Source organism: Sus scrofa, chromosome 1 (assembly GCF_000003025.6).
Source record: "Sus scrofa isolate TJ Tabasco breed Duroc chromosome 1, Sscrofa11.1, whole genome shotgun sequence".
NCBI lineage: Eukaryota > Metazoa > Chordata > Mammalia > Artiodactyla > Suidae > Sus > Sus scrofa.
In genome coordinates this window covers 66,785,323-66,798,696 of record NC_010443.5, presented here as the reverse complement: position 1 = coordinate 66,798,696, position 13,374 = coordinate 66,785,323, and the positions used below count along the sequence as shown (strand labels likewise).

General features: G+C 42.2%; 1 pseudogene; it reads left to right on the top strand.

The window, feature by feature from the left end:
- LOC100516164 lies at positions 6,032-6,472 on the top strand (annotated as a pseudogene).

The window sequence follows — 13,374 nt, the reverse complement described above, 5'->3', positions numbered from 1 at the left end:
AGTTGTTGGCTAAGCCATGTAACAGGAATCTGGGCTTTCATTGCTGCAAGTTGTTTATAACTAGAAATGTAAAATGATTCGTTTATGGAATATTTGATGTCAAATCTATGTCTTCATAAAAGAAGCATTTCTATTTCTAATCCAGATAATTTCTGCACCTGCCAAAGACCAACTATCCCTAAAAACTCCCCCTGGTTTCTCAAAATAAATACTGTTCTAATGATAACACATGTGGAAATTTTGGCTTCTGTGACATGACATGGATATGTTCACTGAACAACCTTAGACAAAAAGTAATCAGAAGTTTTAAAAGTCTTTAATTTGTATATTTACCCTTTAGTAATCCATTCATAATTTAACTTGAGACTCATAACCACTTATTAAGTACCCATTCCGAGCCATGCATTCAAAGATAGTTACTATTTGTTAATCCCCCCAAAAACACTTTCTGGTGAATAATCTTCCATTGTTCATTTATTTGTACTCTCAATAAATATTTATGGACTACCTAGTGTAAGACTCTGTGCTAGGAACTGAAACACACAGAGTGAACAAAGACTCACACAATCCCTGTATACGTGGAACTTACAGCTCAGTGAAAGCAACCAACACTATTAAATATCATAGAATTGGGCATTCCCGTCATGGCTCAGCAGAAACGAACCTGACTAGTAGTATCCATGAGGATGCAGGTTCAATCCCTGGCCTCGTTCAGTGGGTTAAGGATCTGGCATTGCTGTAAGCGGTGGTGTAGGTCACAAATCCAGCTCAGATTCAGCGTGGCTGTGGCTGTGGTATAGGCCAGTGGCTACCACTCCGATTTGACCCCTAGCCTGGGAACTTCCATGTGCTGTGGGTGCAGCCCTAAAAGGCAATTAAAAGTATAGCTGTGATAAATGATATGAAGGAAAAGTATCTCTTGCTGAGATGGAGAAAATCAGGGTCTGAGAGATTAAGCGATGTCTGGAATCCTGCATCCGTCAGTGCATGACCTGCTTCATAGAGTCATGGTTATACCAGGCTTCCCAAGCTGCAGGGCTCTCACGACCAGCAGCCCACTGTCCCCTCTGTGGAAGGACAGCCACCCAGAGTTGCCCTGCACACACTGGGATCCAAGCCACCAGCTCATCAGTCTTGGTTCTGCAGCAGAATTCAGTTGGAGGGAGTGTCATGTAACTCTCAGGGCCCGAAATCAGGCCCCAGGACAATAATCTAAATAACGATGGCCTGGAGCTTATTTTGAGACCACCGTGCCACACTGAGAATCGCAGAAGCTCATTATCTTAACCCTTTCAAAGCAGTCGTCACTTTCTGGCTTACATTACAGCAGTCTGTATTCACATCAAACTACTCATCTTTGCAGCCCCAAACCCCACCTAGAGACAGCAAGTAAAATAAGTCTCTGTGGAAAGGAAGAAAAAAAGGGAGGAAGGGAGCAAGGGAGGAAAGAAGGGAGGAAGGAAAGAAGGAAGGAAGAAAGGAAGGAAAGAAGGGAAGGGGGACAGGAAGGGAGTGGGGGGGAGGGAGGGAAGGCAGAAATCATCCTATGCCAGTAGCCCCACAATTATAGGCAAACAGAAAAAAAAAGTAGTATAAAAATAGAAAGGATAATTTTCAGGAAAAAATCAGCAAAATCAAATAATCAAGGACATATCAGTATTTCTACTCTGATGCAAGCTTATAAACCTAATTAAAATATAATCAATGTGCAGTAGGTGGTATTAGTCCTAATTACACACACAGTTATATTCGTCTATTGTACATCAGCATCTCTGTAACTAGTATGTGTGAAAAATGTAATAATCAGGCTGATTTTGTATGTGTTCCAACAGCTCTCAAAAACAAAACTTACCTTTTCAGCTTTGCCAGATGAATTACATATCTTATTTAGTATGAATTTTTAGGCTAAGTATTATCTTTTCTGCACCAAGTTGCCTAGTTTGATTGTTTCACTGAACAGATATGTTATCAGGGTTGAATTATTCATTGTGCAAAGCGTGTGTGCAGTACTGGGCACCTGTTACAAAGCATCCTGCCACATTCCAGACCTGGCAAACTGGGAATCAGGCAAAGCATGGTTCTGGAAGCATGGTAACATACCGTGAACATTGCTAGGATACAGTAATATAGGAATGTTACATTGTTCTCAGTATACAAAAATATTAAATTATGATAGACAAATTAATGATTAGCCCTTCCTCTGCAAAGCCCAAGTTCTTGGTTTGTTCATGTGAGCATTTCTCAATGTGTACACTTGGGAACAATAATTCCAAGCTTCCATTAGGTGACCTTGAAGACTCAAAAAGATAGACTCAACCCCACTCTTGCACATATATCAGGCCAAAACTCTACTTAAAAGAGATACATGCACCTGCATGTTCATTGCAGCCCTATTCACAATAGCCAAGACATGGAAACAACCCAAATGTCCATTGACAGATGACTGGATTAGGAAGATGTGGTAAATATATACACAATGGAATACTACTCAGCCATAAAAAGAACATAATGCCATTTACAGCAACATGGATGGAACTAGAGACTCTCATACTGAGTGAAATGAGTCAGAAAGACAAAGACCATATGATATCACTTATAACTGGAATCTAATATATAGCACAAATGAACATTTCCACAGAAAAGAAAATCACGGACTTGGAGAATAGACTTGTGGCTGCCTGGTGGGGGAGAGGGAGGGAGTGGGAGGGATCAGGAGCTTGGGGTTATCAGACACAACTTAGAATAGATTTACAAGGAGATCCTGCTGAGTAGCATTGAGAACTATGGCTTGATACTTATATTGCAACAGAACAAATGGTGGGGGAAAAAAGTGTATACATGTAGGAGTAACTTGGTCCCCATGCTGTACAGTGGAAAAAAAATCTGAAAAAAAAATACTGAACAAATATATTCAGTTAAAATTTACCTTAAATTATACTTATAAATTGAATTCTCTGAACAAAATAAAGCTATTATTAGTAAACAACAACAACAACAACACGGACTCTAAACAACCAGCAAGAAATTCCACTACTTTGCTTTTTAGGGCCTCACCCTCAACATATGAAAGTTCCCAGGCTAGGGGTTGAAAAAGAGCTGCAGCTGCCAGCCTACACCACAGCCACAGAGAAAGGGAATCCAAGCTGCATCTGCCACCCACACTACAGCTCACGGCAATGCCAGATGGCTGACACATTGAACAAGGCCAGGGATCAAACCCTCATCCTCATAGATGCTAGTCAGATTCATCTCTGCTGCACCACCACAGGAACTTCCCACCACTTTCTGATTTTATAAAGTTTCTTGGTAGTTGCCCGTGAGGAATAGTAGAGTAATCATCACTGAATTATTTTGACCCACAGCTACTTGAAATTACAGGTTATAAATTGGCGTCAGGCTATAACGACTGCCATCTGTTCTAATTATTCATGGAAGAATTAAAAAGGAAGAATAAAATTAAGATTGTTACCTTATCAATAGGAAAGAAAAACAGGATCTTGGTTTAGGAAATATGCTTCTGGCAAACTATGATTTGAAATGTGGTACTAACTTCATAACTTTCTTATCATTTTCTTACATTTGTTTGAGCCTTTATTTGTTCTTGTTTTTAATTTCCTTTGGCCACCTCCTGGCATATGGAGTTCCCCCGCCAGGGATCAGATCGGAGCCAAAGTTGTGATCTATGTCGCAGCTACAGCAGCACCAGATCCCTTTTAACCCACTGTGCCAGGCCAGGGATCAAATTTGAAACCTGGCACTGCAGAGATGACGCTGACCTCACTGCATCATGGCAGGAACTCCTGAACCTTTATTTGTAAATCAGGTTTTGATTAGTTGGCAGTAGAAAAGTTAGGTTTCAGAAATATATATTTATTTATTTATTTATTTTGCTTTTTAGGGCTGTACCTGCAGCACATGGAAGTTCCCAGCTTAGGGGTCAAATCAGAGCTGCAGCTGCTGGCCTACACCACAGTCACAGCAACACAGGATCTAAGTTGCTTCTGCAAGCTACACCACAGTTCACAGCAATGCTGGATCCTTAACCCACTGATCGAGGCCAGGGATGGAACCCACATTCTCATGGATACTAGTCGGGTTCCTTTCTGCTGTGCCACAACAGGAACTCCCAATATTTTAGAAAAAACAAGGACTACAATAAAATATTCCCATGACATAATACAAACTCTTCGTATGCTGCTCCAGCTATTAGGCTGATCAAGATTGGAGCACAGCAACCCGACCCAAAGAAGGCCCCCTGGCTGGCACTCCATGGATACTGACTCCAACCTCATGAGGCAAAAGGGAACTTCTGAAGAGGACAACTCTGGATGGAAATCCCTTTTTTCCCCAAGGAAGTCTTCCCTTTTTTTTTTTTTTTTTTAATTAAAAAAATTTTTTGTCTTTTTACAGCCACACCCACAGCACAATGGAAGTTCCCAGAGTCGAATCAGAGCTACAGCAGCCGGCCTACATCGCAGCCACAGAAACATCAGACCCAAGCTGCATCTGTGACCTACACCACTGCTTGACAACACCATATCCTTAACCCACTGAGCGAGGCCAGGGATCGAAACTGCATCTCTTCCTGGTTACCAGTCGGATTCTTAACCTACTGAGCCACAGCAGGAATTCCATGTCTTTCCTTTTTCTCCCTTAAAAACACAGTGTTGAGAAGGACTCGGAAGGCTCATCTCAGCTAGGGTGGCAGGGGGAGAGGGTGTTATAATAAATTATCACTGTCTTCCTCAGTCATGAAATGCCAAGAATGTGCCAAATATGAGTTCTGCCCATTGGGTCATTTCTGATCCTTTTCCAGAGAAGCTCTCCTGTCCCTTGATGACTTAACCCTCTGAGGTAACACATTCTTGTCTTAGCTGCTAAGAATCACTTGTGAAAGAAGCTCATCACTCCCTTGGTCTCTGTTCTTGAACTTTACTTTGGCCTTCATAGAGGACAAAAAACTTCCCCAAAATTGCTCTAAATCTAAAAAGTGAGATAAAACCTAGTAATGTCTCATAATTAGGGGAAAATGTCATAAACCCTGAGAAACTCCATCAACTGTTTGAAGTAAAGATAGGAGGGAAATATGCATGATACTCACGTACTTTTCTCAATTAATCTTCACAATACTCCTTAAAAGAAGCTATTATCCTCATTTTACAGTTGAAGAAATGGAGGCTTGGAGGTATTGAATCAATTCTTTAATGTCTCAAAGCTAAAGTAGGAGCCTAGACTCATCCATCTCCAAACTGCAGATGCTTGAGTGCTTTACACACAAGATTTGGGGAATATTTTTGGCAAAACTATAGCCCACAGGAGCCAGCTAACACTAGTGCTGGTGTCGTGGTATGTTTTAGTGATACTCCTTTTACCTGCCCAGATGAACTAAATGCTTTCTCCTCTTCCCACATCCTTATTTTCTCTCTTTACCTAGTGAAGTCCTACTAGCCCTTTACAACTCAGGTTAAATGAGCCCCTCCTCCAGGAAGTCATGCCCAAGTTTCCTAAAATGCATCCCATGGAATCCAGTAGTTTTCTCTGCCATCATTTTGATCATTGCCTTTTTTCTATTCTTCATTATAGTATAAACTCATCGAAGGCAGGTCCATATCTTCTTCATCTTTGCATCTTCAGTTTCTAATACGATGTCTGGCCCATGATAGGCATTTGATGTTTGCTGAAGGTAATTAAGAAAGAAGGTAAAGTGTTTTCATCTCAGTATCTGACTGTGCAAAATTGCTTTAACTTTCCCAACCTAAATAATAAAGTGGCTAGTAACTCCCAAAGACAGAATTGAGACTGTTGTTTAGTTTATTAAACAACAATTATTTGTAACATGTGACCTCACAAGCCTCTTTTCAGTGTATAGGGCCTTTGGGGATGCTATAGTTAAGAAAAGGCCAAGGTCAAGTTCATGGAACCTTATGAGATTTAGCTCATACCAATGAGCTCACAGCACAATGGAAGCCAGGTCTGAATACTGTCTGCCTAACTCTAAAATGATCCTTCTTCTTTTCAGGTGGCTGGGAAAATGGCGGTCATTCAGACTGAGCATACCTACCGAAAGCAGCTGACTTATCTTTCAAAATAAGAAGAGGATCCTACGTGGAGAAACTGGCAAAGAGAAACTCCTGTGATACTACAAATACATCATTCTAGGCTTCAAGATACCAGAGAAGGCCACTGAAGGCACCTACATTGATGAGAAATGCCCTTTACTGGTAATGTCTCCATTGGACCCTGCCTGGCATGGTAACCAAATGACTGCTGTCATCTGCCAAGACTACCTCCACTACATCCAAAAGTACCACTTTAAGAAGTGCCACAGGAACATGTCTGTGTACCTTTCCCCCTGCTTCAGGATATCCAGGTCCATGACATGGTCACAGTGGGTGAGGACTGGCCCCTGAACAGGACAATGTACTTCAACATGCTCAAGGCCACCAAGGCTGCCAACACCAAGAAGTTCTGAGGCTAGACCCCTGCCACTGCCCCAAACAAAATAAAGTTACTTTCCCAGTCAAAAAAAAAAAATGATCCTTTATGAGGAAAGGAAATAGGAAAAGACTTCTTTTTCTAGTTCTACATTTCAGTTTTGTCTAGTTCAACTTTCTCCCAACAGGATACCCAAACCACCTTCATATTACAAGCGATTGGGAAAAAGAGATGCAGTCACTGTAATGGGACGGCAGATTCACTCAGGACCACCTCCATTATCCAGCAGAAATACAGTGCATGTGGTTTCTAACTGATATGGTCTCCTTCCTAAGCCGCCATGTACTGGGCAGTAGTCTGACTTCATTTAATATATCGTCCAGTCTAATACACAAAGCAATCCTTTATTAGGTATCCTTCATCTTTTGGGTAAACACTCAGTCTATCTTAATTCTGCCTTTTCTCTTATTTACACACATCACTGTGCTCCAGGTTGACCTCTGGGTTCACAGTAGCTATTGAATGAAAGGCTGAATGAATGACCTCTTGCAGGTAGAGTGAAAGGACCACCACATCCTCATCATGATCTCCAAATGCCTGCTAGCCCCACTGAGGAATGGCTGGTCTGGCACACATGTTGGGTATGGTTCCCCTGATTATCTGGGGGTACTCAGCTGACCTCCACACTGATATCTGCTGTGGTAAACTTATGGGCTTTCTTCCTTGATTTGCCAGGACCTGGTAGAACATTCCTATTGATTCAGTGCATTAACTATGTTTCCAGCCTCTGTCAGTTTGATGCCTTCACATCTGCCCTACAAGCATGTGCCAATACTTCTTGTTCTAGACAGCCCCATGATGTACTTGACTCCTCTGGCCTTGGCCTTCTGCTTCCTTGTTCACCCTTCCTCTCCTAGGGAGGGGGGGTATCCTTCTCCTGGGGTTGTAGAGGGGAGGGGGTTCAAATACAAACAAGCCAACCTGGTCCACATCTGCAAACTTTATTAGGCTCCTTTATTAAGCTCTCACACTCCAGGCCACTATACATACGCCTGCCCTGATCACCGCAGGCCCAGGTATCAGACAACTAGGGACAGCTCCTATGATGCAGAACCTGCTGAAATTATTCAGACTAGCCTATCTGAAGATTGTTTACCCTGCCTTGCCTGCTCTTTCCTACAGAAATCACACACACACACATACTCACACACACACACACAGCGTTTTTGCCCATAGTTCATCTCCCCACCTGCCTTCTGATTAGCCTCATTGCTTCCCCATGTGGCTGCCACCAGCATGGCCCTCGTGGACCCAGGAATGGTGAAAAACAGAAACAGATGTAGAAAGAACACAAGAAAAGAACACAAGAAAAGAAGACAGCTCTCTGCCCCCGGCTTTGAGCCAGAGCACAGATGACATTTTGTGAAATTTGCAGAAATACCAAATTTAGGAATGGTTTGCTCACCTCTTTGGGACCCCGTGAGGAGTGCCCACCACCCCATGTGTAGCAGCCTGACATTGTGGCCAGAGAACAAATCTGGCCTGGCTCTCAAGTCACCCTCCACCCCCATGTCACATGGATTTTGAGCTGAGAATCAGAAAGCCTGCCAAGGTGACCTCACAGTAGAAGCTGAGGGTAGAACACCCAAGCCTGGGGACTACATGGGGGTCACTGCACCAGTGACTTAAAATGGGGCACAGCCATTGAAAGCCCAGAGGAAGGAATCTGAGTATCTCAAAATGTAGTGTGTTAATAGAAAATTTCAGCTATAGGAAGATCAACAGAGCAGGAGACCATAGCTGTTGAAAAAATAGTTCCTCACAGTTCCTGAGAGGACTTGGTGTGCCATGCTGGTGGCCCTCTCTCTTTCTCTTTCTCTTCCTCTTCCCCTGCCCCCTCGTCTTTCTCCTGATCTCTCTCAATCAACCAACATCTAGCTTTCTTGTATACTGTACCATCCTCTCCCCTCACAGAAGGATGAGCTCCATGGCTTAGACTAAACATGGAAGAGAGCAAGAAGAAGATAACTTAAGGAGGAAATTCAATCATTTTATATTTGCAACAGCTTTTTCTATCAGCTTGTGATTGCAATCTTCAATCTTAACCTATAGGTATGTGTCTTAAGACCACCAAGCAGTGAGCAGAAAAGAGGTGAAAATTATTCTATAAAACCGGAGTGTAGGTCATTAGTAAGTGCTTCTATTCATTAAAGAAATGCTAGGTGTGTGGCTATAACGTGACATAATCCCAGAGCAAATCCAACTCAGGCTTCAATTTTTAGATAGAGTCTAGAAATCTCACCTAAGTCTGACTTATGCTATCCTCAGATAGAACATTAATATTTTCTCCCACTTTGCAGCTGAGCCCCTGTAATAGTTTTGGGAGAGACTCTCAAAAGCTGGTATGTGAAAGTCATTATTTAAAACACATCTCTTAATTTTCTGACAAGCTCAGATATTCTACCCCTCCCAAATATATTCAAATCTGTGCTGAGAGCTTTTTCACACATTACAATCCAGCTATCACTTTCACATTTTTTTTTCTGCTGAGAGTTGCCTAGAAAGTAGATAAGCCAGCACTAAGTGTGAAAACATAAGAAATGTGAGAAAAGTGAGATTTCAAATTAAAGTCAAGTAGTTTTTCTCTCTGTGTGTGTGTGTGTGTGTGTGTGTGTGTGTGTTTGTAAGTGCCAGTAAGCCTCTCTGAACATGTGGGAATCCCTATGTGCTATGTGTAGGTTCTTATTCTTGCTTGAGGTTTGAAAAAAAAATTAACAGTTTCTCCAATTGTTTTTAAAAAAGGACCTATAATCAAAATTTAGTTTGAGAGTTCCCACTGTAACTTAGCTAAGAACCCAACTAGTATCCATGAGAATGTGGGTTTGATCCCTGGCCTTGCTCAGTGGGTTAAGGATCTGGTGTTGCCGTGAGCTGTGGTGTAGGTTGCAGACGCAGCTCAGATCCCGTGTTGCTGTAGCCGTGGTGTAGGCCAGCAGCTGTAGCTCCAATTCAAGCCCTAGCCTGGGAACGAATTGCTGTGGGTGCAGCCCTCGAATGGAACAAACAAACAAACAAAAATCTAGTTTGCATACACACAGCAAGAAAGGCTGCAGTGAAATGCCACAAAATTTAACAAAGAAGACAATGGGAGTTAGCTATAGATTGTGCTTCCATTGCACCTTCTTTCCAAATTTTCCCACCATGTTATACTAAAACATACAGTTTTCAAAACATCACTCTGAGAAAATCCAGAATAAGAGCTCTTACTGAAGTTCTCAAGTTTTGACTTAGCTTATTTATGAGGATAGTGCAGGGAGAGCACACGTGTGTTTAGGGCTGTGTCAGCTTTTTAGGTGAGTTTCTAAATGCAGGATATGGAATTGTATTCACGTCCAATTAAAGCATGGAAGTTAGCAATGAAGTCCCACTTTTACCAATCTGAATATCAAAGCAGAGTTGTTCAAACTTCAGATAATGACTCACTGGGTGTCATCGAGTCAAATTAGAGGGTCAGGACTAGCATTTTTTTAAATAAATATAACAAAATATTAAATATGAGAACATAGCCCTTCCAGTAAAGGAATTATTTGTGTAAAATATATCGATGTATATATGTATATTAAATATTTGCACACATATATTCACATGTGTATATATATTCATATATATATTCATATGTATTTCATTGGTTGTGAAGTAAAATGTTTCTTTCTGTAGTTTACACAAATTTTCACAAAAGTTTAGAAAATGACATCCTAAAATATCTATCACAGGGCTTTACACACAGCAAGTGTAGTGGAGTGGGGTCACGTACACACACATGTGTTCAATTAACTGTGACTCCTCCCATTCCCTGGAGACATGGTGTTTATTTAACAAAGCGCTCCACTGTACCATTTGCTTCCAAAAAGATAAGCTTCTGGAAAGTTGGAAACAAGGAGAATGAAATTGTTCTACATAATGAAAAGCATTTTGGAGTTTTCTGTGACAGCTCAGAGATGGAAGGAGGGGTTCCAAAGAAAACAGGAGAGAGATGGAGGGGGAGGCATGGTAGCAGCTAAGGGGTCTGTGGAGAAAGGGTACAAAGGAAAAAGGAGTGAGCCAAGGACAGTGTGTTTAGAGTTTCATTTCAAAATTATCTCCTTTGGAGTTCCCATCGTGGTGCAGCAGAAACGTATCTGACTAGGAACTGTGAGGTTGCGAGTTCGATCCCTGGCCTCACTCAGTGGGTTAAGGATCTGGTGTAGGTTGCAGACGAGTCTCGGATCCCTGGTTACTGCGGCTGTGGCATAGGCCAGCAGCAATAGCTCCGACTGAACCCCTAGCCTGGGAACCTCCATAGGCCATGCAGGTGCAGCCCTAAAAAGACAAAAATAAATAAATAAGCTAAAAAAAAAAATCTTCTTTGTGACCATGTGCTCTGATGCTGTTCTGCAAGGTAACTGACCTCCTTGACTCCAAAACCACCACTGAACTCATCTCCAGGTGCAGCCTTCAGTAAGTTACCTTTTCAGGCTTAAAGAACTGACTCGGGAATGTGGGCATGAGATGTCATCTTTCCAATGTGCTAGAAAGGGCCAATGCTTGGGTTTCGGTATTATATAAATATTTGTTGAGTGAAATAGAAAACAGGGCAGAGAGTAAGTACCCTAACATTCTGGGTCCTGGCACCTCAGCCAGAAGTGGTCAAGAGCTACTACTTCAGCAGCCTGAAAACCCATAAAAACCATGAGGTTGCCTACCCTGCCCTCTGACCGCTACTTAGTGGGAAACTTTCCAAGATAACTGGCAGCACAGGTTCAAAACACAGAAGCCATAAACCCCTATCACACAGACTTCTAGCCAACGACCTCTCATTTCCCAGGCAGCCTTATGACCCCTTCTGAACAAGGCAGGTCACCCTGGAGACCCACTAAGATGCTGGGTGCTCCATGAGGCAAGATCTCAATCTGGGCTACAGCTCAGAGGTTGGCCTCCTCTTTCAATGAAAAATGCCAATGAGAATAGGACATCTTTTGCTTTTACATGCAGACATGCCCTGATGTAGAATGCGAAATAACAGAATCGTAAAATGGTAAACCCCATTTTAAAAAATCTTAATTTCATCAGGCAGCACACACAAAAAAAAATCCCTGAATAACAAACCCCACAGTATTCAGAAACTACATTTTCACCAGCTACAAACTCTTCCACCTCTCCTTCAACCCTACAAGCTCTTTCAGTTACAAGCAGTGAAACAGAAGTAGGTGGATTTCATCACCTTTACTTTCCAACTTCATCATGTGAAGAAAACTGGGGAAAGCCGCAAAATGGTTAAAAGGCAAAGAATGAAAATTAGGGAGAAAAAGACTTGAGGACATGAATAATCAAACTGAGAGCAGCCCTAGTGTAAAATAAAATTTAACTGATGCTCTCAGGTGGAAAGGCAGGCTAAAATAAATTGAGAGTCGAGGAAATCCAAGTATGCATGTTTTTACGCCTGAAAGTAAAAGCCCTCCAGTGCGCAAAGACTGTGCTAAAAGATGCAGTAAATAAATAAGAATTTTCATCCCCCAATAAAATAAAATAAAACAGGATTCATCAGGTTAAAAAAAAAAAAAGAATTTCCATCCCCAAGGTGCACACAGAGTGGCACGAGACATGAACATGAAAAAATAATACACAATATTTAAAAAATAATTACCAAGGTTTTTTAAAAATAATCAACATTACAGGGGAGTTCCCGTGGTGGCGCAGTGGTTAACGAATCCAACTAGGAACCATGAGGTTGCGGGTTCGGTCCCTGCCCTTGCTCAGTGGGTTAATGATCCGGCGTTGCCGTGAGCTGTGGTGTAGGTTGCAGATGCGGCTCCGCGTTGCTGTGGCTCTGGCGTAGGCCGGTGGCTACAGCTCCGATTCAACCCCTAGCCTGGGAACCTCCATATGCCGTGGGAGCGGCCCAAGAAATAGCAACAACAACAACAACAAAAGACAAAAGACCAAAAAAATAAAAAAAGACAAAAGACCAAAAAAATAAAAAAATAAAAAAATAAAAAATAAAAAAAGACAAAAGACCAAAAAAATAAAAAAATAAAAAAATAATCAACATTACAAACGTTGAGAAAACAGGATCTAATCTGATCAGTGAAACGAGTTTTCCAATTTTCAATACACAACTCTTCCAATTTTTCAAGACGCCTCCTAGCTTGTTCCTAGACACCAGCTATCACCACACATGGGAACACAGTCATCATGACACTGTACTGACAGCCCACAGGACCCCTCCACTTCATTCTAAACCTCCCATCCCTTTACTGGTATACCAGCTTACCAGTGTAATCGCTAGTTTATCTGTTTTGGCATTTCATCTCAACAATGGTACAAAGGAGACAAGAAAAAGAGTTAAGTCAAAGGGAGAAGAAAAACTCAACAGAAGGAGCTGAGAATTAAATCTGAGAATCTAAGCTATTTTGGAGTTCCCACTGTGACACAGTGGCTTAAGAATCTGACTGCAGGAGTTCCTGTTGTGGCTCAGTGGTTAACGAATCTGACTAGGAACCATGAGGTTGCAAGTTCGATCCCTGGCCTTGCTCAGTGGGTTAAGGATCGGCGTTGCCGTGAGCTGTGGTGTAGGTCACAGACGAGGCTCGGATCCCGTGTTGCTGTGGCTGTGGCATAGCCCAGCAGCTACAGCTGTGATTGAACCCCTAGCCTGGGAACCTCCATATGCCGTGGGAGCGGCCCTAGAAAAGGCAAAAAGACAAAAAAAAAAAAAAAAAGAATCTGACTGCAGTGGCTTGGGGTTGCAGCAGAGGTGCAGGTTTGATCCCTGGCTGGGTGCTGTGGGTTAAAGGAACCAGTGTTGCTGCAGCTGGGCTATAGGTCACAGCTGGGGCTCGACTCAATCCCTGGCCCTGGGACTTCCATGTGCCATGGGCATGGCGATAAAAAAAATTTTTT